We start from the raw sequence: 26,173 nt of genomic DNA on the forward strand, positions 1-26,173 counted from the left end.
GTTGAATACTGAGGGAACCGATGTATTACTGTTGTCGGCGGCAATCGAGAGCGGGTATCGAGGTCGACGTGCCGGCGGCAGTGAGAGCTCTAGAGTCACTCCGTGCAGAACGCTGACAACGGCCGAAAGTGAAGACTTCCGGTCCTTGAGACCAGCTATTTTATTCCAGACTTGACAGAATCTATGTTAACAGTGAGAAGGATATTAAGGAAGAGTCCCGTGTACACGAATATCAAGATAGGTCGTTGAAACAGTTCCCAGTGTCTGAGCCATAAATTGTACGTCTTCTAATAAAAAGAAATTAAAAAAAAACAGACACAGCGTTAAAACTGTTAATAACCTGAAGCCCATCCTCAGCACCGAAAAATCGAGAGAACTTTTTTGCTCTGATGCTGCCATCATACAGTCATGCTTCACACCTACATAGTATCATTTTAAGCAGTTAGTATACTATGCATTTCATTAATGGCCATGTGCGAGATTAGGTTCACGCTGCATAAGCAGTAATAAAATAAGCAACGTACTCTCTGAAGGAAATTCTGACGCATATTTTTGATGTTTTCATCACTGAAGATGCTTTAATTTTTTTATATTTTCCTTCATAAGGTTCTCGACATAACGAAAAATAATTTTGGGAGGCATAACAATTTTGAAAGTACCGTTTTGCTAACGTAGTACGTCGATCCGTTCACGACAGTGCACGTACCAGTATGTTGCAAAAAGCCACGTGCGAAAATGTTAATTTCCGGAGGACATGTGTAGAATTCTGTTAATCACAGGTGTCAAGTGTATAGCCCTTGACTTAGCAACCATTTGTTTATCTATCGGAAGAACGGGCACACTGTAACTATCCGAGAGTACAGGGTCAAAATTAAAATATTACACATTTCCTCCAGCTCAGGCAAATTGAGTAAATCGGTTGTTCTTTCGTATTTGGTGGGGTTTAGGATGGACCACAGGTGGCTTATATTACGTTGGTGCATAAGTTCATAGCGTTTTTGTTTTGAATGTTGGTATAATGGTTGTTATGGGTTTATTTATTGACTGTCATTTTCATTTATATTGTGTCGCTTGGAGATAGTGAGTCGAGCTATGGACACTAGAAAAAGAAGTGTCAAGCGGAGAAATCGGAATATTACCAACATAATTTTACAAGATCAATAAAGGGGTGACAGCAGCGGTGGCAACCGGAAACATTTGCGCCGTATATGGGGATATCGCCATTGGACAGAGCATGGCAAGAAAATGGTTTTCTCGTTTTACGGAAGATCGCTTTGACATTAGTGACCTTCCACGTTCAGGAAGACCATCGGGATTTGACGAAGATCGTTTAGACGTATTAAACCACAACGATCCACGTAATTGTACACGAGAACTGGAAAATGTGATGAACTGCAGTCATTCCACCATCAAGCCACATTTGCATGCAGCGGGGAAGGTTCAAAAATTCGTGAACGACACCGACCATTCCAATCGTGTATCGTTACTGATGACGAGGAATGGTGTCTTTATGCTAACACGAGGAAAAGAAATGAATGGTTGAGCCCAAACAAAGCAGCAACTCGCTATACAAAGGCATGTGCGCATTCACAGAAGGTAATGTTATGCGTCCGGTGGCACAACGGCGGTGTGGTGTGCTGCGAATTGCTTCCCTAAATTGTAACCATCCATGCTGACATTTATTGTCAATATCTGAGACGTCTTGCAGAAGCAATTCAAGAATAACGACCAAGGAGACACAGCTACACCATGATTACGCCCGCCCGTATTCTGTTAGACTGGCAAAAAACACTATACAAGAGAAGGGTTGGTAAGTCATTCTGCACCCACCTTCTCCACCTGATCTTGTGTCCTCATTCATCTTTTCAACTCTCTATCGAACAACCTTCAAAGAACTTCCTTTCCTGATGAAAATGGGCTCCGAAAACGGCTCGACGAATTTTTCGACCCAAAAGCAAATGATTTCTACAGTCGCGGAATCGAAAACTTGCCCCAGCATTGGTAGACCGCTTTAAGTAGTGAAGAACAATATGTTATTGATAACTAAAGTCATTATCCGTTATCGAGATCCAGAAGTTCAAACTTACCTTTCTAGTGCACGCAAAATATGTACGTAATATCGTGTCTGAGGCATTTTTGTAGTTTTAACTGACGTAGTGAACAGATGACAAGGGTTCTAAGGTCACTGAATTATGTTTTCAGTCAGTGTTTTTGCGCCAATAAAACATCACCACGCGATGTCTCTGAATAATCAGACCTTCACAAATATGCCCCAAATGATACTGCATTACTAAAAAATGGGCTAAAAATTGTCTTAAGATACCTGGAAAGACCTTAAAATGATTTCCAAAAATTATGTAAAACTGGAAAGACTGCAAAGTCAGTAAAATATTACAAGTAACAATTTTATACTTTAATATACAAATCTAAAGCTGAGCGTTTTCGATGAATAGCAATCGATGAACAAAGTATCCAGAAAGTATGTGAAGCAAACATTTTGTCTTGACCTTATATTATGTTGTTCATATGTGTTAAAGTATAGCAGTGTGTCGAAGTATATAAACTATCAAAACTTTACTGAGCTATAGAATTGGATTTATACAAGGTGCACAGCCTGCTAGAGCAGGGAAAAGAAGGGAAACAGAGGAACAGCACAAAAAAGGCGAATATGTTCCTCTTTAAACGTGGAGAACCAACTGCCTCAGTCCTCATTCCACCTTTCTCACTAAAAATTTTGGCATACACTTTTTTTGTGCTGAAAGAGTATGGTAATGTTCAGTGACGGTGGAAGAGAGAAGACACATCACCAGTGGGAGAGAAAGAGACAGGATACAGTGACGGTGGGAGAGAAAAAGTGGCAAAGAAAGAGAAACATGGGTGGAGGAATGCAATAGCACTGGAAACCAAGAGAGATACTGATGGTCAGTGAGAGACAGTGGCAATAAGTAGGTGTAAGAAGATAGAAGCATTGATAGCAAAAGAAGGAGGAGATAGTAGGAATTAAAAATACAGTTGAGATCCGACATAGGCTTGGAGGGTCTGTACTCTCCCAGACACGTAGGCTTAGGGGAGAACACATTTTGGATCTAAATTTTAAAGACGTGAGTATAGGGGAGAAATAAGTTGGACTCCCCCCCCCCCCCCAGAATTTTTGAACTGTCCTGGTGTGGTAGAAATAGTGACAATGGGAAAGAAAGATAAAAGGAAACCGCGTACGTCAGACAGGAGATAGAGGCAATGGGATATACAGAAAATCAATGGGAGAAAAAAGAGACAGTGGGAGGGAGACATACAGAGAGTGGTAGCCAGAGAGAGACGCTGACTATGAAGGCGTAAGTGTAAGGAGAGACCCAGTAAAAGGATTTAGAATGTTCCGTGTTAAAAGAGCACGAATATGTTCACATGACAAAATTTTTGATGAGGAAGGTGGAATGTGGATTGAGGCGGCTGGTTTCCTGTATTTCTGTCAAAGTCTTTTAAAAAGGAACGTATTCGCTTTTTTGTGCTCCTATAGTAGTTTTCTGTCCGTTTTGAAAGATGCTTGTATCTTCCTCGGCTTAGTGTCTAGAAGGCTGTAGAGACGTTGCTGCTCCAGCCTGTCAGCCTCAACAATGTCATTCAGTGGCTGGGAGGGGCTTCTGCTACGGCGTTCAAATAACTCTAAGCACTGTGGGACTTAACATCTTAGGTGACCAGTCCCCTAGACTTAGAACTAGGTAAACCTAAATAACCTAAGGACATCACACACATCCATGCCCGAGGCAGGATTCGAACCTGCGACCGTAGCAGCCGCGTGGTTCCGGACTTAAGCGCCTAGAACAGCTCGGTCACAGCGGCCGGCCTGCTACGGCGTACTGCAACTTTCAACTAGTCCTAAGCGTGATCATTGGGTTCATTAATGTAAATACCACAGACCATCATCACGAGTGTTTTTGCTTTCTGGAGGAAAGTGTTTGCGACATGGGCGCAGTGAATTCGTGCACAATTGTCTCAAGACACAAATGTTGACAGAACTAGAGGACACTGTACCTGTACAGCACAGCACTCAAACCAGACTCGATAGTGGTGAGAGCTGTTTTATATCCGTTTATGATCCTGACCCGAAATATGACAGACGCGCTTCGCTGCCGAATCAGTGACACGTGCATTGCTTCCTAGCTGCCCCATCTACGAGGGGTGTCCGTGAATTAAGCTTCCCAATTTTTTTCACAGTGTAAAGCATGTTTATTTCATGAATGCGTACATTTTTGGAAAGTTCAGACTTTAACCTATTTTTCTACGTAGTCGCCACTGAGGTCAATACATTTCTGCATGCGGTGTACGAGCTTTTGAATGCCCGAGTCAAAAAAATCTGCCACCAAGCCCCGCAGATACCTGAGAACCGCTTCTTCGAGCTCTTCTCTATCGCCGAAATTCGTTCCACCCAGGTGTTTCTTCATGTCAGGGAAGAGATGGTAGTCACTTGGGGCTAAGTCTCGGCTGTAGGGTGGGTGTTTGACAATGCCCCACCCAAAAATTTGCGTTGAGCTCGTTGGTGGCTTTAGCGGTGTGCGGTCGAGCGTCATCCTGATGCAAACGGACCCCCTTGTACAGCATACCCCTCCTCGTGTTTTGAATTGCACGGTGCAATTTTTGCAGTGTCTCGTAGTACCCGGATGCGTTGATTGTTGTACCAGTGGGCAAGAATTCGAACAACAATACCCCCTTGCTATCACTTTGCCGACACTTTGCGTTTATTTGAATTTTCGCGATCTCGGCAACTCTGGGTCGGAGAGCTCACGAACCGTCACTCTTCTATCTGAGAGCACCGCTGCCTCCACTTTTGCGATTGTTTCGTCACAAACAGATGACCGCCCGGAACGCTCCTCATCATGGACCCGTTCTTGAACTCTCTGCACCATTTGCGCACGTATTGTACGCTGATACACTTGTCTCCATAGACTTCGCGTAGCTGGGAATGGATTTTTGCCGGCGCAATTTTTTTTGCAGACAGGAAACGGATCACCGAGCGCAGCTCACACCTGGCAGGCGAAGCGAGGGGGAGATCCATCGCGTACGACTGCTAAGCCAAGACTGAGTTCCGCAGGCAGGTCACTATGGAGGGGATTTGGAGTGGGGGAACCAAGATCCACTGCAGAATCACAGGATCCACTGTAACAGCTCTTTTCAGGACTGTAGCGCCATGGGAACCTTATTTTACGGATAACCCTCGTACGACTACAATCAGGTGTGTAGCAAATCCTGAATTCGTTAGTGGAGAGAACCCAATGCTGTTTATCTAGGTGTTCACCTAGGTGTTTCCTTGCTAACCTTCTTTGAGCACAATGGTGCTGTGGGGGCTGATATTGTTTTTGTACTAATATGGATATGGAGTCTGTTCTCTCTGACATGTCCGAAAGAACAGACACCGTATCCATATAAGGGTATAGTTCTGGGACTACCGGCCATGAATTTCTTCTTCAGTGCGGATGCACACATATTCCCCGAACTCTTACGGGACTTGACAAGAATGTCTTCACGCCGGCCGGAGTGGCCGAGCGGTTCTAGGCACTACAGTCTGGAACCGTGCGACCGCTACGGTCGCAGGTTCGAATCCTGACTCGGGGATGGATGTGTGTGATGTCTTTAGGTTAGTTAGGTTTAAGTAGTTCTGAGTTCTAGGGAACTGATGACCTCAGAAGTTAAGTCCCATAGTACTCAGAGCCATTTGAGCCAAGAATGTCTTCGACGAGTAATGAGTGCGTTGTGGTGAGGCACAACGAGTGTAGTGTGCGGACATACAAGGTGAGAATGTGAGGCCGGCACGGTTGCTCAGGGTGTTCGGTCAGAGGGCTGCGTGCTCTCTGTAACAAAAAAATTGAGTCAAGGAATCAACTATCAGCGTGAACGGATGCCTTGTGACGTCCGCCCAGAACAAACGCAACGAACTATATCGAACAAAAAAAAAAAAGATGAATAGAGCGTCTGCCATGTAAGCAGGAGATCCCGGGTTGGAGTCCCGGTCGGGGCACACATTTTCACCTGTCCCCGTTGATATATATCAACGCCCGTGAGCAGCTGACGGTATTAAAATAATTCTAATTTCGATATTGTTTTTAGTTACGGATGCCAAGACGTCGGTTTCATCGCGCGGAGACAGTTTAGTACAGTTGGGTCGACAATGTCCTGCCTGCATTGAGAATTAAGGTATTTATTTTGCCTCCAGCATACTTGTGCCTAGGTTTCCACCAAAAACGACACCCGCAAGGTTTTGAAAAACTGTTTGGAGCAATTTATAACGAGATTCACGCCTTAATCGCCATTGGTGAAGATGTCGTCTTTGAGCAGTCTCTCTAAAAATTCTACGGAAGTATCATTGTACCCTGCTTAGATAGCTGCAGTAGTTCGTAAGGTGTTAACTTCAATTCACCAAGCTGTCTGTCAACTGTATCTACACTGCCTGACAAAATAAGGGAAGCATCCAAAAGGAGACGAGGAAACTACATGAAACTTAACGTTTTGAGAGGGTATGTAATGTTATTTTAGTAATTACAGTATCGAGTGAAATTTACAAATAACTTGCCAGTATGAAACCACTTATCAGTATGACGTTGCACCCCTTCTGGCCTGGATGCATGCTCTGACCCACTTGGGAATGGTGTCTCGTCTCTCACTGAACCACAACTTTTGTAACTGGTCCTTGGTACCCTGGATACTTTCACTTGGACGGAGTTGACGTCCGAGCTGGTCCCACACATGTTCTATCAGGGACAGATCTGAGCAACTTGTTTCCCAAGGGAGTATCTCAGTAGTTCATAGAGACATGTGCCATGTGAGGACCAGCATTGTCCTATAGAGACAGGGCACGATGATTCTGTCGCATGAGAGACAACATGAGGACGCAGATGCTCCTGACATACCATTGTGGCATCAGAGTTCCCTCAGTCATTACCAGCCCTGACTTGTAGTCATATGCGGTGACTCCTAACACCATGACGCAAGGGGATAACACCGCTGTACCTCTTTAAAACATTACTTGCCCAAGTTGTTTATCTGGGGGAGTGCAGAACAGTGATTCAGCGCTGAAAGCAATGACGTCATTCATCAGCAGTCAACTCTTCAGGATCACGGCACCACTGCAAACGCAGCCGCTTCCATTGTAGTGTTTTATGGCAGCCTATGCATGGGACAGTAATTACCTACCCTGTCTCCTGACCATCTCCGAGCAATGGTGGTGGTGTGGCGGTGGTGGTGGCGGAGGGAGGGGGGTGATAAAGAATGCTGCAAGGAGTGCACTGCTTGTTCTCGTATAGCAGAGGCAGATCACGCGCCCTCCACGGCAAAGTTATTAGAGTGCAGATATGAACGAGTTACGATGCGCTGAAGTTCGACCGGAACTTTGATAACAAGTATATCAGCCCTCAAGTTCCCATGCAAACCAGCATCGAGCCACTGTCTTATCCGAGTCCGTCCCCTTAGTGTTCAGCGCGTCTGACTGTACTGCAGCAGGCCTGAGTTCGATTACCGACCATGTCGAAGATTTTCTCCAGTCGGGGGCTGGGTGTTGTGGTACCCTCATCATCATTGTCGACATGCAAGTCGCCCAATGTGGCATCAACTGAAAAGACTTGCAACTCGATGGCCGAGCTTCCTCAGTTAGGGACTCCCGGCATATTATTTTTTGTCATTCTCGAATGACCCACACATCTGGAGATTGTACGATTCTATCAGTGATCCAAAGATAGCCCAACTATGAAGCCTCTTCCAAACTCTGTCAGATGCTGATAAATCTGTCTCATACGAGTACGCAGCATCTCCTTGTCTTTCACAATGACCACTCAACATCTGACGCTGCTCTCGCCGCTTTTAAGCTACGCCAGGGCTGACAACAGCACTAAGCACCAGCAACACTAATGCACTCTGGTGGCGGTTATACTTGTTGCAGCATTGCAACTCTTATTATTTACAAGCCCTCCGATGGTGTGCAACTGTACAAAGCTGCACTAACATCCGACCATGTCTTCTGAGTGCTGCACTTATCTTGGGAGACAGTGTACATGGTGGTCATAACGAAAATTTCGGTACTTAAGCCAGTGCAGATGGAGAACTATTTCCGTATTTATAGAAATTATATTCAGAGTGTGCACTGAAGAATTTGCGTTGCTAGGTGTGTCAGTATCGTGACTTGCCGTGACGTAGGGTTGAAACACAAACATCAGTATGCGTTGCAGCTGCAGGCAATCAACATGGGTCTGGACAATGTTAGCAGGTCTTTACTCGTAAAACTGTTTTATCAAAACAAAAGCAATAACACTGCTGCTCTTTGCGACTATCAGCGCATTGAAGGAATACGGAGAGGCTCTCTTTCCGCACCGAGGTGGAAGAACATGATTCGAAGCTCCGAATTAACTGGCGATTTGGGAATTGCTCATGAGAGAATCCGACGACTAATTGCGCTACGAGTTGTTCAAGAAGTTATTGTCGCAATGGCTGAGAATACTGGACGCAATGTGCTATCTACAAGCAGTAAACGACTGTGTCACGACAGCTGAATATTCCATGGTCCAGTGTTCGAAATGTGCTTCGAGCTTTTGTGAAATCAGGTGTAATCATAATACGCCAGTTGCAGTTTTTCATATAAAAAACAAATCAGAGTCAACTTCACTAGGATTAACTCACTCGCTCTCCAAGAAAATAGGCTGGTCCCTTTAGTTGTTACGTGAACAATTTGTTTTTTAGAGAACCTTATTAATGAAAACATCGAAAATGAAATTCTCATTAGTGTTTTGATTGTTTTTATGTCGTCCTCCATTTCTTCCTATTTTGTGATAACCTCTCTCTTTTCATTTCTACCATATTTAACATTCTCGATAATATGATTTATGTTAGGCTGTTCTGCCTCCTCTCCACTGCTCCGTTTGAACTACTTGATTCACTTGTAATATATACAATCAAGAAATCACTCAGCTTGGTAATTATATTTTTATTTATTTCTTTTCTCGGTAGCTTACCTGTGCACTTAATTTCGACTACTCTCTTGCATAATTTATTTTTATCTATTCTTTTCTTGGCACCGATTTACGTTGGCTTGCCGGGGATGAAAAGGCACACGGCAAATAAACAGTTTAGGCAACTGCGTAGTACGCAAAGGGTACAACAAAATCATTACCGTCATAATTTTTCTTCTTTAGAGCCAGCGGTATAATATAGCCCGATAACGACATGGTTATTGGAATAGATGCACCAACTAACCTTTATTCACAACAGGCTGTTTCGGCCTTTATAGCTATTGCCAAGTACGTGTAGAATGACGTGACGTCCATGTTATGTCGTTAGTGATCTGTCTTATACAACTGTCACTGTTTTAATAAGATGGTAAATACGTTGAAAATAAAGTGTTAATTACGTTGTGACAGTAGTTTGACAGTTCCACTCTTACGACGCTATATCTTTGTAAACACATAGCAGTCCGAATCGTACTTCAGCTTCGTGAAGACATCCACGGCTCACGCACTGTTTGCATTGTGCTGCTGCATTTAGTATTACCTACAGTCGCTTCAGGAGGTGGTTACGCAACTTCATTAATATACCTGCCATCTTGTGCGCTACAAGCTACTTTGTTCTTTATCTCCTTCCTCCAGCGGAATGAAATAGTGGGCAAAGTATTGTAAAGGGAGCAGATTGCATAACAAGCGTTCTTTTGCAGGGCTTCCTTGGATCTGCGTTTACGTAACGTAGCTCAACGGGCTGGTCGCCTTACTTCGCTGCCTTTGTCGAGCACTGAGAGCAGTGAATTTGGCTCGTCAGTCCCTCGAAGTAACTAAAGAAGGTAGAAATGAAGATTATTATGTAACTGTAACAGTGTGACAGAAGAGTGGAGGTGCTGGTTGATTAAGTGGGTTTGTAACACATCGACTAGACGTAGGTTTATATTATGTAACTGTGTATCTGCAATTTATGAGGTGTGCATTCTGTGTTGTGAAAACTCCTCGATGTATGGCAAGAAAATTAGAGTTTTGTAACATAAATATGAAAAAAGTGGAATAATACGTTGAAATTGTAAATTTTTATAATATGACTATGTTTATGAAAAAAAGTACGTTTGTTAAAAGCTGGTTCATGCTTAGGGCACTTGTATTTGTAACATGTAAGTTAGAGGGAAGTCCCTCCGCAACGGAAGTGACATGGCTCAATGTAAACAGTAGGTTCGGCTGTCGAACTGAGCGGCTCCCCCGTGTGAAAGACACGCGGTATGTGGCTAGCCTTAGCACAGTACACATATACGGTGCTAAGAGAGGCAACGGGAAGCTGCATTATAAGGAATTTGCCTAGGATGTGTATCTGGCTAGTATTTGGTATTCAAGGCATAATTTATAGGCTCTAACATGTTGAAAATCCGAGGCCAAGAAGAGATTTTACAGAGAATTCGTACATCAAGAGCCATGAGTACCGTTGGCCGCCATGTCGCCTGCCACCAATCTTCGCCACTGCTTCAAAAAAGCTACATACATTCAGCTAAGTAATGTATATGGGCGTGGACCAGTTAATTTGTGTGTTGTTTCAATAATAATTATATAAAACCCCAATTTGGCGTCCGGAACCGTATTTTATATTTTGATCACGAACCTATGCAGGGTCCCCGCCTAAGTGCTACTAAAACCCAGTATCCTGATTTAAATGAACAATTTTTGCATTCATGTGTTTAAAAGTGATTTTTTTGCCTAAAGTAAGAGGAGTAGTAAAAGTTAAAGCTAAAACTACAAAAATGAAGTTGGATAGGCTTTTGCTAAAGTGTCCTTAGTTTATTACAAAATATAGTTTTGTAGGATTACAGTGCAAGATTGAGTAAATATTATTGCAAAGAATACCTGATTCACAGGTAATTAAAGTTCAAGTACATATAAATCTTTAATGAACAGATTTACGATAGTATTGTTAGAAGAAAAATTATGCACATTTTTAAAGAAGGTGTATTTTTGGCACCCATCATGAAAGATTCCCTTTTTTGAAGTTAACTTAACCCAGTGTTGTATTTTATTGTCTTGCAAAGTAATTTATGAACTAATCCAAGTGAAGTGAATGATTAGCCTTTAGAGTTAGTCTTCACTATTGTAATAGTCAAAGAGCTTTGACTAGTGAAGGTATACTAGTTAAAGGGTCCCCATCATATTCTCCATTCATTAAGAAAAAATTTAACTATTACAGTTACTAAGAAAAACTGCTATATGTAGAGGAGCTTAAACAGTGTATTTACGGTGTTATTCATCTTTATTTGTGTTTTTCATGTCAGCTAAGAAGGAAGCCTGTCATGTCCAAATTTAGCTCTGCATTTCATGCAGTGACCTTTCAGTATTTGACTAATTAATGCTCTTGATTGTGGCTGTCATTAGTACGAACTTCGTGAAAATTTGCTCCACATGAGTTACTGGTGTGTGTATTACTGGTAACTGCTGATACACACAGTACAGAATGCTCTGTGTCAATTTGTATCCCGTTTGATATTCAAAGGGAAATCTCAACAAAAGTAATTTCAATAACTAATATTCAGTTTTCTCAAACATATATTTCCAAATTAATGTGACCAATTAGGCTGGCGACCGTTCATTTTTTTCATTCATTTACAGTCTTACCCCTTTTGTTAACTCCCAAGGTTAAATTCCGTTTCGTTTTTCTGTTAATTTCGCCAAACTCGAAATTATAGTCCGATACCTTTGTCCATTAGACGTACATACGCTTAAACTTCGAAACCCTCTCAGAGGGTAACATTAGCGTTTTTACAGCACGTTAGTGTTATGGGTTTTTCTCAAAAACTTTTATTGAAAATAAAAATGTCAACAAATTTTATTCACTCCCTAAAGCAGTTAGGAGCAGTGGCCACTTTGCTAAAAAAAAATTAAATTGTGTTTAACAATAACGAATCTCAATTCAGTGGTTAGGCCCATCGGCCACTTTACCAAAAATATTAAAATTTGAGTTCACTGATTAATCCCAATGGTCACTTTACCAACGGCACTGACGGAAAATATTCGCAACACCAAGAAGGAGTTGCGTGACATAAAATGTTGTGGACTGGCAAGACAGCCAATCCACAGTGACGGGTAACCGAAAGGCACGCGCTTAAACTCACGCAGGCTGGCGTGAGGTCTGAAACAGGATACGTAATGAATGCTATAAAGAAAAGTACGTAGCTGCTGGAATTCTTAACTTTAATCCACAATTGGTGAACATTGGTCTTGTTACTGTACATGCTGCATTAGATACATAGCAAAGGATAAATGGCGCCTTGCTAGGTCGTAGCAATTGACTTAGCTGAAGGCTATGCTAACTAACGTCTCGTCAAATGAGAGCGTAATTCTCAGTGAACCTTTCCTAGCAACGTCGGCTGTACAACTGGGACGAGTGCTAGTAAGTCTCTCTAGACCTGCCGTGTGGTGGCGCTCGGTCTGCAATTACTGACAGTGGCGACACGCGGGTCCGTCGTATACTAGCGGACCGCGGCCGATTTAAAAGCTACCACCTAGCAAGTGTGGTGTCTGGCGGTGACACCACATAAATGAAAGTTGGTAGACGTCTTCCCACATCTCAAAGATGGTGTCTTTTCCAGTTTCGCGCCAATCGCGTAAGAGTGGCGCTAGTAGCGACACTATGAGGACGCAAATTAGGTTTGCTTTAAATACACGCTCTAAAGCTCTTGAACGCTACTTACCTTTGAGACCGGACGTGGTGAGCTGACATTAGTCAAGAATGCCTTTAAGGTGACAAAGACGCCGTTATCAGCATCTCACTGAGTTTGAACGAGAATTTGTAATAGAGCTACGAGAAGCTGGATGTTCCTTATGTGATATTGCAGAGAGACTTAGCTGGTATTTGGACACTGTACATGACTACCGGCAGCTGTGCTCACGAGAATGAATCGTCGCAAGAACACCGGGCTGTGGACGGCCACGTCGCACTAACGGGAAGGAAGGCCATTACGTTCGGCAGATGGCGCTCGCGCATCGTACTGCACCTTCGGCAGCAATCTGAGCAGAGTTGGCACCACAGCGTCACAACGAACTGTTATAAATCGGTTACTTCAAGGACAGCTCGTTGGAAAGCTCGTTGGAAAGCTGGGTGGATGTGTTTTGTGTTTTTTGATGAAAGCTGGTTCTACCCCGGTGCCAGTGATGGCCGCCTGTTGGTTAGGAGGAGGCCAGTTCAGGGCCTGCAACCAACCTATCTCCGTGCTGCAAACATTGGACCTTCACCTGGAGGTATGGTCTGAAGTGTGATTTCGGATGAGAGCAGGAGTATTCTCGTGATTAACTCACGCACCCTGACTGCATAATTGTACATCAGTCTGGTGATTCGACTAGTTGTGCTGCCATTCCCGAACAGCATCCAGGGGGTGTTTTCCAACAAGATAACGCTCGCCCGCGTACCGCTGTTGTAACTCTACATTCTCTACAGACTGTAGACATGTTGCCTTGACCTGGTCGCTCACCAGATCTGTCTCCAGTTCAGCATACATGGGAAGTCGTCAGACGCCATCTCGAACGTCATCCACAATCAGCGATAACCGTACATGTATTGATCGACCAAGTGCAACTATCATGGAAATCCATCCCAAAATGTTACATCCTGTGCGACACAGTACATACACGTTTGTACGCTTGCATTCAACATTCTGGAGGTTACGCTGATACCAACATTTCACATTTTCAATGGCTTATCTTGCGATTACATTAACCTGTGATCTTGCAATGTTAATCACTTAAGTATAATGCCTAGACAAATGTATTCTCGAAATTTCATTACTCCACAATAATTATTTTTTAGTGTTGCGATATTTTTTTCGTCGGTGTATTTACTTCCCCCATGAAACATGGACCTTGCCGTTGGGGGGGAGGCTTGCATGCCTCAGCGATACAGATGGCCGTTCCGTAGGTGCAACCACAACGGAGGGGTATCTGTTGAGAGGCCAGACAAACGTGTGGTTCCTGAAGAGGGGTAGCAGCCTTTTCAGTAGTTGCAGGGGCAACAGTCTGGATGATTGACTGATCTGGCCTTGTAACATTAACCAAAACGGCCTTGCTGTGCTGGTACATCGAACAGTTGAAAGCAAGGGAAAACTACAGCCGTAATTTTTTCCGAGACCATGCAGCATTACTGTATGATTAAATGATGATGACGTCCTCTTGGGTAAAATATTCCGGAGGTAAAATAGTCCCCCATTCGGATCTCCGGGCGGGGACTACTCAAGAGGATGTCGTTATCAGGAGAAAGAAAACTGGCGTTTTACGGATCGGAGCGTGGAATGTCAGATCCCTTAATCGGGCAGGTAGGTTAGAAACTTTAAAAAGGGAAATGGATAGGTTAAAGTTAGATATAGTGGGAATTAGTGAAGTTCGGTGGCAGGAGGAACAAGACTTTTGGTCAGGTGAATACAGGGTTATAAATAGAAAATCAAATAGGGGTAATGCAGGAGTAGGTTTAATAATGAATAAAAAAAATAGGAGTGCGGGTAAGCTACTACAGACAGCATAGTGAACGCATTATTGTGGTCAAGAGAGACTCGAAGCCCACGCCTACTACAGTAGTACAAGTTTATATGCCAACTAGCTCTGCAGATGATGAAGAAATAGATGAAATGTATGATGAGATAAAAGAAATTATTCAGGTAGTGAAGGGAGACGAAAATTTAATAGTCGTGGGTGACTGGAATTCGTCAGTAGGAAAAGGGAGAGAAGGAAACATAGTAGGTGAATATGGATTGGGGGAAAAAAATTAAAGAGGAAGCCGTCTGGTAGAATTTTGCACAGAGCATAACTTAATCATAGCTAACACTTGGTTCAAGAATCATAAAAGAAGGTTGTATACGTGGCAGGATCCTGGAGATACTAAAAGGTATCAGATAGATTATATAATGGTAAGACAGAGATTTAGGAACCAGGTTTTAAATTGTAAGACATTTCCAGGGGCAGATGCGGACTCTGACCACAATCTATTGGTTATGAAGAAACTACAAAAAGGTGCTAATTTAAGGAGATGGGACCTGGATAAACTGACTAAACCAGAGGTTGTAGAGGGTTTCAGGGAGAGCATAAGGGAACAATTGACAGGAATGGGGGAAAGAAATACAGTAGAAGAAGAATGGGTAGCTCTGAGGGATGAAGTAGTGAAGGCAGCAGACGATCAAGTAGGTAAAAAGACGAGGGCTAATAGAAATCCTTGGGTAACAGAAGAAGTATTGAATTTAATTGATGAAAGGAGAAAATATAAAAGTGCAGTAAATGAAGCAGGCAAAAAGAATACAAACGTCTCAAAAATGAGATCGACAGGAAGTGCAAAATGGCTAAGCAGGGATGGCTAGAGGACAAATGTAAGGATGTAGAGGCTTATCTCACGAGGGGTAAGATAGATACTGCCTACAGGAAAATTAAAGAGACCTTTGGAGAGAAGAGAACCACTTGTATGAATATTAAGAGCTCAGATGGAAACCCAGTTCTAAGCAAAGAAGGGAAGGCAGAAAGGTGGAAGGAGTATATAGAGGGTTTATACAAGGGCGATGTACTTGAGGACAATATTATGGAGATGGAAGAGGATGTAGATGAAGACGAAATGGGAGATAAGATACTGCGTGAAGAGTTTGACAGAGCACTGAAAGACCTGAGTCGAAACAAGGCCCCGGGAGTAGACAACATTCCATTAGAACTACTGACGGTCTTCGGAGAGCCAGTGCTGACAAAACTCTACCATCTGGTGAGCAAGATGTATGAGACAGGTGAAATACCCTCAGACTTCAAGAAGAATATAATAATTCCAATCCCAAAGAAAGCAGGTGTTGACAGATGTGAAAATTACAGAACTATCAGTTTAATAAGTCACAGCTGCAAAATACTAACGCGAATTCTTTACAGACGGATGGAAAAACGGGTAGAAGCGGACCTCGGGGAAGATCAGTTTGGATTCCGTAGAAATGTTGGAACACGTGAGGCAATACTAACCTTACGACTTATCTTAGAAGAAAGATTAAGAAAAGGCAAACCTACGTTTCTAGCATTTGTAGACTTAGAGAAAGCTTTTGACAATGTTAACTGGAATACTCTCTTTCAAATTCTGAAGGTGACAGGGGTAAAATACAGGGAGCGAAAGGATATTTACAATTTGTACAGAAACCAGATGGCAGTTATAAGAGAGGAGGGGCATGAAAGGGAAGCAGTGGTTGGGAAGGGAGTGAGACAGGGTTGTAGCCTATACCCAATGTTATTCAATCTGTGTATTGTGCAAGCAGTAAAGGAAAAAAAAGAAAAATTTGGCGTAGGTATTAAAATTCATGGAGAAGAAATCAAAACTTTGAGGTTCGCCGATGACATTGTAATTCTGTCAGAGACAGCAAAGGACTTGGAAGAGCAGTTGAACGGAATGGACAGTGTCTTGAAAGGAGGATATAAGATGAACATCAACAAAAGCATAACGAGGATGATGGAATGTAGTCAAATTAAATCGGGTGATACTGAGGGAAATAGATTAGGAAATGAGACACTTAAAGTAATAAAGGAGTTTTCCTATTTAGGGAGTAAAATAACTGATGATGGTCGAAGTAGAGAGGATATAAAATGTAGACTGACAATGGCAAGGAAAGCGTTTCTGAAGAAGAAAAATTTGTTAACATCGAGTACAGATTTAAGTGTCAGGAAGTCGTTTCTGAAAGTATTTGTATGGAGTGTAGCCATGTATGGAAGTGAAACATGGACGATAAATAGTTTGGACAAGAAGAGCATAGAAGCTTTCGAAACGTGGTGATACAGAAGAATGCTGAAGATTACATGGGTAGATCACATAACTAATGAGGAGGTATTGAATAGAATTGAGGAGAAGAGGAGTTTGTGGCACAAGTTGACAAAAAGAAGGGCAGCGTGGAGGGTAAAAATTGTAGAGGGGGACCAAGAGATGAATACACTAAGCAGATTCAGAAGGATGTAGGTTGCAGTAAGTACTGGGACATGAAGAAGCTTGCACAGGATAGAGTAGCACGGAGAGCTGCATCAAACCAGTCTCAGGACTGAAGACCACAACAACAACAACAACAGTGTATTTTAACATTTGAATTTTATTGAGACACAACAGACAGTTTGAATTCAGTGATTACAAGCGATGGCCAGTTTACCAAATAAGCATTTTAATAATTGAATGTATCTAAGGAGGCAACACCAGCCACCAAAAGAAAAGAGACACAATAACTTATCCGGTAATCTGAATCTCCACATATTGGATTTTAATTTATACATTTATAAACGTGGAGTTCTGCTTCAACACCTGTTTGAAAGGAAAAATGTATCCTTCTTCAGCTTTCTTCTGGATTGCTGACAGTGGCGTCAGGGGCGCGGCGCAGCAAGACACTGTCACACCGGCTAAGACTTTCACGTGTTAGCAGAGGTGAAGCCGTTGCTCCCTACCAGTAGTGGTCACGGTGGGCCGGCAGTACGATTTTGACCATTTGACTCGACGCCGAGAAACTTTGTGACTCAAAATGCCTCTCTTTTCCAGCCAGCCAGCCGTCGTCGCGCATCCTCTAAAGCCAAGGCGGCGGTCGGTGCAACACTCGGTAATCCACGTTCAATACGGCACAGTAACTTCCAGACAACGTAGAGGTCATTTGGAAGTGGATTACCCAACGATACAAAATGGTATCGGCCGTGTCTGTTTCAGAGAAATGTAACCTATTCGCTCCCCGCTAAAGAAGGAAATTAAGAAAATTCTAATACTTAATAAAGTGTGCAAATGCTGCTTTCGGGGGCACGGTGGTCAGGTCTCGGGATGCTAGGCCTGGCCAGTTTGCCTCCACCCCTCCCTTTGAGTGCCGGGAAGGTTCCTACATAAAAAAAAAGAAAAAGGAAAAAAAACTGTAAAGGCACTCACTCGAGTAAATCTGGAAATCCGGGTCTGAGTCCCGTCTGGCACAAATTTTCATTGTCATCATTCCATTATACACTTAATGATTGTTCGTATTCGCGACGGCGAATAAATTTCACATAGACCTAAGTTTTAGCTATATCTACAAGATAAACAGAAAAATAGTTATACAAAAAATTATTATACACATATTAACATACCTCAGGGTTCTGTGTCGTCGTCAAACGAAATTCTTGTTGAAACTAAACGTTTCGTCACTATTTGCAGAGAACATATTCAAGGGGGTTGCAGCTTTTTCGAAAGTTCGTTCACACTCTGGCTGGCTAGAAAAATTGTCGTCGGCAAATGAGGACGAAACGTTGAGTTTGAACGCAGAATTTACCCGACCACAGCATAACAGCGCGGAAAACTTCCGTAAGTGAGACATTTGCAGACGTAGAATTACTATAATTTGTAAAGATTGGCGATCACCAACAGACAAATGTTTTTATTTGCCATGCATAACAAGTTTATTAACAGTAAAAAATACCCATGTCATTAAGTTACAGACATTGAAATTCATGGGGATAGAAACAAAATACAACTGTAGCTGGATTTTTCATTTATGGACGACAGTCAAGATACACGTGCATTAGTAAAACAAATGAAGCCTCTATACATTGTGACGGCCAGTGTGGCCGAGCGGCTCTAGGCGCTGCAGTCTGGAACCGCGCCACCACTCCGGTCGCAGGTTCGAATCCTGCCTCGGGCATGGATGTGTGTGATGTCCTTAGGCTAGTTAGGTTTAAGTAGTTCTAAGTTCTAGGGGACTGATGACCTCAGATGTTAAGTCCCATAGTGCTCAGAACCATTTGAGCCATTTGAACCATTTGAACCTCTATACATTCTTTTCTTTCAGCATTTCATTTAGAAGCTACTATTAAGAGTGAGTATGAACAGTATTTATCATATCGATTATTAATACTAAGTAGGTTATTAAGACATTGAACCGTAAATCTGGAAGACAGCGGTTCAGTCCCACCTAAACGAATCTGATTTAGCTATCTGTGCTTTCGCTAAATTGTAAAGATAGTTTTCCTAATAGAACACGGCAGTTTTCCTTTCCCTCCATCATTAATGTCCTCGCTGTCAAAGGAGTGTTGACACTAAAATACCTTCCTTGACAAATTCCTTACTCTCTTTATTTTTTTCTGTGTTGAGTAATGGGAGCTGGAGGAGAGAACGTACACTGCCTGGCAAAAAAGGTGAAGCACCCAACAGGAGGAAAGAAAATGAAACATCACGGTTTGAGAGGATATGTGACGTTATTTCAATGATCATAACACAGAGTCAAATTGACAAAGAAGTTAACGGTATCAGTCCAATTATCAGAACAACTTGCGCTCCTTCTGGCCTGGATTCATGCACCACTTCAGATGGGAAGGGTGTCACAAAGTCGTTATATGCTCTCCTGAGGCAAACTGGTACACAGCTATTGTAGCTGTTCCTCAATATCCTGGATATGGCACTGGGATGATGTTGACATCCGATATCCTTCCACGCATGTTCAACTGGGGACAGATCTGTAGCTCTTGACGGCCACTGGAGTACCTCACCATAACGCAGACAGAGACGCGGGCCATGGGTGTACGACCATTGTTCTGTTGAAATACGATACTTTCGAACGAGAGCTAATGCTTGAGCGCGTATGGCGTCCGTAACGTACCGTCACAATTCCTTCAACTACTATCAGCCGTGACAGGAAGTCATACACGTACTACACGAATATGAAATACAAAATACATATAAAAATACTACTGAATTATACAGTATCTGAAGCAGCCATTTTCCATCATGTTGCAAATACCACCCTTGTACAGACGCGTCACGCCAGAACAGGAGCACAGTCTTGCTGTGGGTCAGCCGTTCCCTGCTGCTTGGGAAATACCGCCTTTTACCTGTGCTGAGCACTCGCTTTGTCGGGTGACCGCACGGCCTGCTCTGAAAGCCGTAAGTCGCATATGGACTGTCGCTGGAAACATGTTTCTGTTGGAAACATTTTTGACGTGGTGTTTCGTAACATGTTTCCGACTTTGTTTATTGTCTCTATTATGTCCACACTGGCAACAAACATTTTTCGTAATGTATTCGCATTGTCTGCAATGCTATTGGTCCTATTATTTTCGTATCGTTGCTATGTTGCGTCTAGACACGAGAAACCTGTAATATTGGTGCTGCATTATTAACACACTTAAGGTTGACGCAAGCAAAATTAAAGACGTAGTCGTCGTTGGTGGACCAAAACGTACTACATGAGAACTGTTGGGAATCATTTTCCACGGGAGGCGAGTATGGATGACGGCTCTGATTTCCATAAATTCTCTAGGACGTGATTTACCGCTTTTGAAATTCTGGCAAGTACCATTTGCTAAGAAAAAAAAAAAAAAACTTAAATTTCAAGAAAGCAATTACAGTCAACCAATGACATGCTGTTACTCATGGATTTTGGCTACAGGAGCTTTATTTCAGAACCTTGCGTATTTATATCACATTTCGAAGCAAGCTTCGACAACGGACCTTGTTTTCTTTTCCAAGAAGTTTTTGTCAAGACAAAACGTAGCAGCAATTCTCCGTAAACTACCTTGTTTTTGCCCGCATCTCGTGGTCGTGCGGTAGCGTTCTCGCTTCCCACGCCCGGGTTCCCGGGTTCGATTCCCGGCGGGATCAGGGATTTTCTCTGCCTCGTGATGGCTGGGTGTTGTGTGATGTCCTTAGGTTAGTTAGGTTTAAGTAGTTCTAAGTTCTAGGGGACTGATGACCATAGATGTTAAGTCCCATAGTGCTCAGAGCCATTTGAACCTACCTTGTTTTTAGTTTGCTCTTGTCGTACTGTTGCTTCGTATATCACACAAGCTGTCCTCACTCTGATACGTACAGCGATATCAACTCGACAATCTGCTGCCTCAACCTTTCCATTTTTTTTTCGGAGAAACTTAATACAGCAAGCGAAAACAAAAGACGTATCGACTCTTTACAGCATAAGCCACAACACGATATATAAACATACGTGCAGTAGTGACATATTGCTGCTAGTCTGAAACATTGTTTCCTTCGATCTTTACCGACACTGCTACGGATAGCTGTTTCCATGTTTCCAAACATGTTATCAGACGGCGTCAACATACAATATTTTTGAAAACATGTTTCAGGCTCAGTGCGTACGTGGCTCTATCCACCATCCTTCGCATAGCCGCTTCAGCCAAGGCAATTCTTATCTTCTACATCTCAAAACTTCCGTCTGGCTGCTATCTCACTAGCATGTGAGTTACGTTACACTCTGCAGTCCAACATCGGACAACTGTCGGATCCGAATATGCCACAAATTTGAATATTTCACGATTCAGTCCACCAGGCAAATGGAGACCCGAAATGAGGCCCCTTTCAAAGTCTGGCAGGAGCTGATAACACTGTCTCGCACAGGTACGTGACCTCTCTCTATCAGGAGCTGATAACACTGTCTCGCACAGGTACGTGGCCTCTCTCTGTCCTTCCCAGTTATCGCCCAACATCTGAAGCTGTCCCCGCCCCTTATATACCCTACCAGGTCTGGCGACAACAGTAAAAGTGGACAACACTAATGCACCATGGTAGCCATTCCAACTGCTACAGAGAATTGCAACTCTATAATTATTTACGTACCTACCGACAGCGTGTACGTGTACGAAGTTACATTTGCATCCGACCACTCTTTTCGTGCTTCAGTTTTTTTTTGCTGTTTTTATCAGGCAGTGTATACAGTTCACAGTCAAAATACAGTCTGCTCCTCTCGGAACCACTCAGCAATCAACAAGGCTTTAATTCTCCGTTCTAAAAACAGATTACAATAACCAATGATAACATCCCCTGTAAGATTCTGCGAAGGTATTTCGAACGTAACCGACGGTAATGGTTGCAGCTACATTCTCAAACCGCATCCCATCCTCTCTCTGTTGAGTAATTTTTAAAATGTAAATCCCTTTCTTCACTGGAATTCGAACGCATTGCTTCTCAGGAGGACACAGTTACAGATTAATAGGGCAAGTTAGAATTTTCCGTTCCAGAGACTGTAATGTTCAAAGGAAGTTCTTTGCTGTTACAGCCCTAGGCGACGACTTCATGATAGGTGGGCAGATGGCATTAGAAAACAGCTGAACAGCATGAACTTCTATATGTCGCAATGCACGCAAAAGTCTAGAAAAAGCTCTCATTCAGCGGCCGATGACAAATCACTGCTGATGATGATGATTTTTATTAATGAGATAACTAAAGAGGGAGCAAAGAAAAATCCGAACGACAGAAATAAATCTACATTATTGGATGTCATGAAAATGGGTTATAAGATGAACATCAACAAAATTTCAACTAATGGAGTGTAGTCGAATTAGAACAACTGATGTCGAGGAAATCAGATTAGCAAATGGCGCACTGAAATTATTAGATAATGACTGATGATGGGTAGAAGTACAAAGCATATACTCTGATACCGTAAAAATTATCATAACTGCCGATCGTGAAACTGAATGCGATCTGAAGGCGATGTGGACACGTGGTTCAGTAAGGGAAGTGTGTAAGCAGGGCAGAGACGAACGGAGAATTTTCTAGCGTACGAACCACAAATTCGGAAATCCGTTCACATAAATGGCTTTGACGAAGGGTAGATCGCTATGAGCATGCGCCTTGGAACGAGCATCTCGCAAATGGCCAGAAGCATCACGATTCGCGTGATACTGTCGTGACCATCTGTCGAAAGAGATTGTAGGAAACCAAGAGTAGGGGACAAGGTGTCGGACGTACACGCATGACGCAACATGGAGGTGGGAGGCTTACTCATGGGGTAAAGCGGAATGGGAGGCGATCAGCTGTAGATTTTGCGATAGACTATAATGCTGGCGCAGACACATGTCAGAGCACCCCGTTAAACGTGAGTTGTTGAGCAACAGTCTCCACTGCAGGTGATCCCTACGTGTTCCCTCGTTGACCTAAGGACGTCTTCAAGTAAGACTGCAGTGAGCACATTCACATCGTGACTGGACCGTGACAGAATGGAAACGTTGCGCCTGGTCAAGTAAAGCACGTTTTTTGTTACAAGACGTCGATGACTGCGTCCGGCCATGCCGTCATCCAAGCGAACGGCTACTCAAAACTTGCACCACACCACAAACGGAGCAGGATTAGACAAAGAGACATATACATAACCGGGCGATAACATTAACACTGCGAATCTCCTGGCCCTCGGTCAAAACCAGTAGTAATATCTGAGAAAACATAAGGTGGCAGACGACTCTTAACTACGCACATCAAAAAAAAGTTTTGCATCACCCCGGTTCCCAGAACTCCTGAAGAAACACGTTAGAGATATTGTGTCAGAGACACAGTCCCATTGAATGTTCAGAGGTGTCACTAAACCAGCCCAAATATGTAAACAACCATGCATGAGCAGCCCCTATTCGACGGAGGGGGTCCGACAGCCGATCAGTTCCATTCTTTCCACCAGGAAGGCGGTACACTGCTCGTGACATCTGTGGTTCAACCATGCCTATACAGTCAATACCGCGGTTCAATTGCATCCACATTGTTACTTTGTGCCAGGAAGGGGTCTCAACAAAGGAAGTGTCCAGGCGTCTCGGAGTGAACCAAAGCCATGTTGTTCGGACATGGAGGAGGTACATAAAGACAGGAACAGTCGATGACATTCCTCGCTCAGGCCGCCTAAGGGCTAATACTACAGTGGATGAACGCTACCTACGGATTATGGCTCGGAGGAACCCTGACAGCAACGCCACCATGTTGAATAATGCTTTTCATGCAGCCACAGGACGTCATGTTATGATTGAAACTGTGCGTAATAGGCTGCATGATGCGCAACTTCACTCTCGACATCCATGGCGAGGTCCATCTTTGCAACCGCGAAACCATGCAGCGCGGTACAGATGGGCCCAGCAACATGCTGAATGGACCGCTCAGGATAGGCATCATGTTCTCTTCACCGACGAGTGTCGCATATGCCTTCAACCAGACAATCGTCGGAGACGTGTTTAGAGACTGTTCGCGCCCACATCGTGCACATCTTGTGAGTCACTTCCTTCAGGATAACGACACCGCTCGACTAGAGTTGCCAGCATGTTCTCCAGATGTGAGCCCTAACGAAAATGCCTGGGATAGATTGAAAAGGGCTGCTTATGGACGACGTGATCCACCAACCGCTCTGAGGCTGGTTCAAATGGCTCTGAGCACTATGGGACTTAACATCTGTGGTCATCAGTCCCCTAGAACTTAGAACTACTTAAACCTAACTAACCTAAGGACATCACACACATCCATGCCCGAGGCAGGATTCGAACCTGCGACCGTAGCAGTCGCGCGGCTCCGGACTGAGCGCCTAGAACCGCTAGACCACCGCGGCCGGCCCGCTCTGAGGGATCTACGCCGAATCGCCGTTGAGGAGTGGGACAATCTGGACCAACAGTGCCTTGATTAGATTAGGTTAGATTAATACTAATTCCATGGATCATGAATGCGATATTTTGTAATGATGTGGAACGAGTCAAATTTTCCAGTACATGACATAATTAAGTTAATTTAACAACATAAGTAAGTTAATATAACAACTTTTTTATTTTTTTGTTTTTTAATTTTTTTTATAATTTTTTTGTTTTTTTTTTTCTTTTTTTCTTAATTTATATCTAAAAATTCCTCTATGTAGTAGAAGAAGTTGTCATTCAGAAATTCTTTTAACTTCTTCTTAAATACTTGTTGGTTATCTGTCAGACTTTTGATACTATTTGGTAAGTGACCAAAGACTTCAGTGGCAGTATAATTCACCCCTTTCTGTGCCAAAGTTAGATTTAATCTTGAATAGTGAAGATCATCCATTCTCCTAGTATTGTAGTTATGGACACTGCTATTACTTTTGAATTGGGTTTGGTTGTTAATAACAAGTATAAATACTGAGAAGCTACTGTGAATAGCCCTAGATCCTTAAATAAATGTCTGCAGGATGATCTTGGGTGGACTCCAGCTATTATTCTGATTACACGCTTTTGTGCAATAAATACTTTATTCCTCAGTGATGAATTACCCCAAAATATGATGCCATATGCAAGCAATGAGTGAAAATAGGCGTAGTAAGATAATTTACTAAGATGTTTATCACCAAAATTTTCAATGATCCTTATTGCATAAGTAGCTGAACTCAAACGTTTCATCAGATCATCAATGTGTTTCTTCCAATTTAATCTCTCATCAATGGACACACCTAAAAATTTTGGCCGGCCGAAGTGGCCGTGCGTTTCTAGGTGCTACAGTCTGGAACCGCGAGACCGCTATGGTCGCAGGTTCGAATCCTGCCTCGGGAATGGATGTGTGTGTTGTCCTTAGGTTAGTTAGGTTTAAGTAGTTCTAAGTTCTAGGGGACTGATGACCTCAGAAGTTGAGTCCCATAGTGCTCAGAGCCATTTTTAAAAAAAAGTGTGGGGCACGGTGGCGGGGGCTGCAGTTATAGCGGGAGATTCAGACTGGACACAGTCCCATTGGATATGGGATCCAACAGTTATATAGAAACAAGGAAAATAGCACAGAACAAACTTGCATGGTTAGCTGCATTAAACCAAATTGAGTTTAATGAAACACTGTAGTTAATTTTCTGGGACATCCGTGTAATATTTTGGATCCATATTTTATTCTTTTTAGCAGAAGTGGTATTCAATAAAGTTTAATGAATTTTATATTGAATTCTTATTGAACAAAATATTTTCGATTTAGTACCATCTTGATAACTTGCATGCTAAGTTTCAGAGCTTATTTCACAAATAAGCTTCTCGTTTGGCCTGCTAATCAGAGGACATGTCATTATAAAATTAATTTTCCTACAAAAAACACAGTCTACTTGGACTCGATAGAAGGAAACCTGTATTATTATTCACCCAAGATAACCACTCGCATGCGCCGCATCTCACGACGTTCGCTACACAGCTCTCCTTATTCCGAAATTTGAATAAATAGTTTAAAAGATATGACATACTTCTTTCTCGTAGGTTGCATAGTGTCTCAGTCCTACTAGTGTGATCGTACACTGTTTACTGTGGTTGGAAGACTAAATCTCCGTTCATGATTCGCAAGGTAAGAAGCCTCGTGACGTATACTTTGGGGGAAAGCACTGAGGAGTTCAGCAGCTTCTCGAGACAGGCACCCTCTTTTCCCACGACTAGATGATAGTCAAAGTACTATTCTGGAACCACCAGCAAAACAAATTAATTACTAACCGTAATATGATGGTTCCATG

This window comes from Schistocerca piceifrons, chromosome 1, assembly GCF_021461385.2.
Source record: "Schistocerca piceifrons isolate TAMUIC-IGC-003096 chromosome 1, iqSchPice1.1, whole genome shotgun sequence".
Classification (NCBI taxonomy): Eukaryota; Metazoa; Arthropoda; class Insecta; order Orthoptera; family Acrididae; genus Schistocerca; species Schistocerca piceifrons.